Source organism: Cynara cardunculus (genome assembly GCF_001531365.2).
Source record: "Cynara cardunculus var. scolymus isolate 2C chromosome LG 5, CcrdV1, whole genome shotgun sequence".
In the NCBI taxonomy this organism is placed as follows: domain Eukaryota; kingdom Viridiplantae; phylum Streptophyta; class Magnoliopsida; order Asterales; family Asteraceae; genus Cynara; species Cynara cardunculus.
Window position 1 is genome coordinate 22,797,664 of NC_037532.1, and position 4,477 is coordinate 22,802,140.

A 4,477-nucleotide genomic window follows, 5' to 3' on the forward strand; every position below is an offset into this window, starting at 1 on the left:
TTGTGTTTTTGTGTTAAAAACAGGATCAAAATGCTCGAAATTGAATTGTGAATATTTGTTATTCACAAATTTTTGTGATTTGATCATTATATTTCAAGATTTAATCGGTTTTTGTGTTTTTAATTTTTTTCGTGTTCTTGATTTTTTTTTAAACGTCAGGGTTTTTGATCCATTTTTTTGTTAAAATTTTTTAGTTATGTTTTTTATAGTTTTGATCTGATTTTAATTTTTAGTTTGAATTAGTTTGTGTTAAACCGTCCAAAGTCCAACCGGTTTAAAGACTTAGTTTTTCTTTGGGCTTAAAATGCCATAAAGCCCATCATAAACTTAACCATATAAGAGTCCGGTTACATTGCTACCTCTTGATCGGATAAGAAATCTCATCGCAGATTTTGAGTGGTTAAACAAGTTACACCGCACACCTTTTGACCAGATTGTTCACCAGTTGATTCATCGCATCAATCGGATTCTAGTCTCAAAGGTTAAACCGCACATAACTTGACCGGTATACTTGAGCGGTTTAAATGGAAGCTTTGACCGGATAATCATCTTGATCGGAGTCTTAATCTCTCAAATCAGGAGTTAGTCGCTCAACAAAATGATCCGGACTCTAAATCGGTCAACAGGTTTGCTGTTCTTTTTTATTTCATCTCATTTCAAGTTTTCAGTTTGAGCGGTTTATTCCTAAACCGATCACCTCTTGATCGGTGTTCATATAAACCGATCACTTCTTGACCGGATAAATGTCCGGACTTCTAAACCACTCAATTCATCTTACCCGGATTCTTAATTGTTCACTGTTTCTTGATTCAATTTGGTAAATCACTCAATACCTTGACAAGAATCGATTCAATTTTTGACTGTTTTCATCTGGTTCTTTTTATCGCTCAATCCTAAATCGGTAAGTTGTGTTTCAAGGTAAATCGTAGGTTGCTTTTGACCTAATCGATTAGAATTTGAATTGATGTTCTTTGTTTGCTAAATCGTCTGGATATAATAAGCAGATTTGCACAAATCCTTTGATATAGCAACTGTTTAGCAGGTTTCTATGCTGTTGATTTTGACACAAGATACACAGAGACAGATTAATTGTCATCAGAGGAGCTTTGCTTATGGACTCAGTGTTCTTGACTCAATTGAAAGATCAATCTGTTTGATTCTGCTTTCAATCTCAGATTTCCAGTTTCAATTTCATCTGTTTTTAGATTTTTTTTCTGTGATATCTGTGATTTTGAAGCTGTTGTCTCACTTCTTGGACAGACCTTTGAAGTTTTGAAGCTGAGATTGTACAGTCATTGGAGTTGAAGCATCATTTGAACTGCACCTAAATCACTGACTTGTTAACACAGGCTTAATTTGTTCATAACCTGTCTGAATTGTATCTTTAATCTGTGTGCTTGTTGTTTTTGAGTAGGCTGCATATTAGCCTAAATCGCACTTCTATCCAAATTTTATCTAATTTGGTTCATACCACCGCTTGTCTAAAAGTCGTTGTAGCAGTGTTGTTCTCAAGAGGGTTGGTTTTCTTAAACAATTGACTTCTGGATTGTTGCTGGTTACTTTGAAACAGTCTGATTGCAACATCAAACCTGCTGCTGTTTTTCAGTTGAAATTCACAGTTTGTATAGTGAGGTGTTGTTATTCTGCTTAGTCTGGTTTAGTAATGCACAGCAGGTTTAGGTAGCATACATGATCTGTTTTAAGCAGATTTGAGCAGACTGTTGTATTAAGCTGCTATTTCTTTAAAGGTTTGAGCTGTAAACTGAGGTTGTAAGTTTCTCATGGCCTGAACTTGATGTGTTTACATTTTGTATGAACAGCAGATTTAGGTAATTTTGAGCGGACTTGACAGTATTCAAAGACTGTTAAGCTTGTGAAGTTTAGGTTGGTTCTTAAACATTATACAGCCTCTTAGTGACCGAAGCTTATTCGTTCTTGGTTGGATTGAATACATTGTACACAGATTTAACTGGTGCAAGGCTTTAGATCTGTTTGGTTGATCAAAAACACAGGCTGTTTAAGACTTAGATATATTCAACGTATGGACAGCCTGTTTGAATAAAATCTGTCCAACAGGTTCTAAGGGCAGTTCGTGGTTTCTGCTATTTCTTGAAACTGCTCATTGTCTATTTTTGAACTTTAATCAGCCACTGTCTTGGTTGCTTTATTTTGCATTCATTCGAGCACTTGCTAGCTTAAAACAGTTAGATTTTTTGAGGATTTGAGGATTGCAGCAGGGACTGTGTTTGTTGAATTGTTTGTGGAGTATGTTTGTTATTAGTAGATAAGAAAAGGAATGAAGATTTCTGTTTTGAGCACATTCGTTTGCTGATTTTGATTAAATTGTTCTAAGATTTACAGAACCTGTTTGTGTTGATCTTTGCTGAGGAGTTTCCTAATTTTGCATTCTGTTTTTGTTGCTTCAATCTGTAATTCATGAAGGCAGAAAAGAAGTTTTGAAGGCAGCAAAGATTCACCTGAATCAGAGTTGTAACAACTGTTGAAAAAAAAACTGTTGTGCTGTTTTTCTTGCTTAAAGGTGCTGGTAACAATAGTTGTTCATTTTGTTGTGGGTTAATCAGGTTTCTGTTGTAATTTCCCTATTGCAATTGTTGTTGTGATTGCAAAAAGACATAGTGCATGTGTGCAATCCTGAACAATTCTGTTGTCTAAGCTGCTATATTGAGTGGTGAAGGTGCAAGATTTCTTGGTTTAGAGACTGCTGGTGGAGTTTTGCTTTGTTTTATCTCAAGAATATAAAAGAATTCTGTTTCGTGAAGTTTTAAGTATGTTTTCTGAACATGAATTGTTTGTATTTGTATGTGTATGTGTTTAAGACTTCGGATCGTTGAAGTGTAAATCGTTGAATTGATAAAGTCTGATCTGTCTAGTTTAGTATCAGTTTTGTTGAGCTCATTTGTTTTTGTGGTTTTGTTTTTGAGTTTTTGTTTTTGTTTAGATTTTATTTTTGGATCATTTCGTTTATTTGTTTTGGTTGTGTTTTTAACTGTTTGAGAAATTTTTGAACTGTTTTGTCGTATAAACTGTTTTTCATCAGTTTAAACTGTCTTTGACTGTTTTTAACAGTTTTTAACTGTTTTCAACGGTTTTGACTGTTTTTACTGATTTTTTGACAGTTTCTCGTCGTTTTTTTATAAATTCTCATCAGTTTTTGTGTTTTTCTATTCTTTTTTAGCTTAAATTGTTCTTGTTTCTTTTATCTGATTTCACTGCATAGATCCTATAACTAATCTATTTTTTTTCACTAATGGCAGATATCATAAAGGAGTTGAGAGCTAAGATTGCTGAGCTGGAAAAGAACATCGAGAGTTATAAGGAGAATGAAGTAATACATCAATCTTGCATTAAACAGATGAAMAAGATGACAYTCCAAATTCAAACTTTCCAGCAAGAGTTAAAATCAGAAAAATTGCGTTCAAATAATTTTGAAGATCAATTWAAAACGCTAAAAGAAAGATATACCAAAGTATATATTGAAAATGCTGGAAACTTGAATTGGGCTAAGTCTTTACAATTTGAGTCTAAATTGTCTGAGGAAAAATCCAATGCTTTAAATTCTGAATTATCTAATTTGAAGGAAAAATATAAATCATTAGAATTAACTAATGGAGAACATATTGTTAGAATAAGTAAGCTTGATTCTCAAATAATTCAATTAAATAAAACTCTGAAGGCTAAAGAAGAAATTTTATACAAAAGAGGACAAACTGATCAAACCATCTTTCTAAACAAACCATCTGAAGCAAGATATTTTAATCCTCAGGAAGGGTTGGGGTTTGAAAATCCTAAATATTTAGAAAAAGTTTTACATTCTGCCCCGATCTTATATAATTCTCAATATATTTTTTGCGGTCCCGATTATTTTGTAAAATTTACAAAATCTTCTGACGAGGTTGAACAAAAAGAAGATCTTAATCGTCAAAGAAAAGACAAGATGCAAGTTCCGTTTAATTATTCAAAATTAAATGAAAGTTACAAAGATCAAGACTCTGTAGTTTCAACAGATTTTGTACATAGTTATTCAAAAGCAGAGCTTGAAGCAAAACCAGTTGAACCTGAACCTTATATTCCTACTCTTATTTTAGAAAAACAAGTGGTTCAGCTGGAAAAGACTTTAAATGAAGAAAGACTTTCATTTGACAAACAAAAACAAGAATTTTTAGATAAAATTGAATCTTTAGAAAATTCTATAAAGAAAACGGAACAWGCTGAGTCTGAGTATTTTTCGTGCGACAAATCTTTAAGTGAAGCTAATGACTCAGAAGAAATAAATGCGTTTAATGAAGAAATTAATTTTTCAAATATTTTAAATTCAGATGTTTGTCTAGATGATGAGGTTGATAAGTTTGATATTACAAATAATTTACCCAGTTATGAAGATTTTATTGTTAAAAACAATATGACTGAGGATTCTGATTTACCTTCAGATTTTACAAACAATTTTAATCACAAACCT

The 4,477-nt window shown here is 32.5% G+C and overlaps 1 long non-coding RNA gene across 1 annotated transcript; it reads left to right on the top strand.

Annotated features, from left to right (window-relative positions):
- Nucleotides 1–322: 322 nt before the first annotated feature.
- LOC112513817 lies at nt 323–1,473 on the top strand. The gene is made up of 2 exons (XR_003069308.1): nt 323–626; nt 1,043–1,473. It is a non-coding gene; the product is annotated as an uncharacterized LOC112513817 (long non-coding RNA).
- Nucleotides 1,474–4,477: the final 3,004 nt, after the last annotated feature.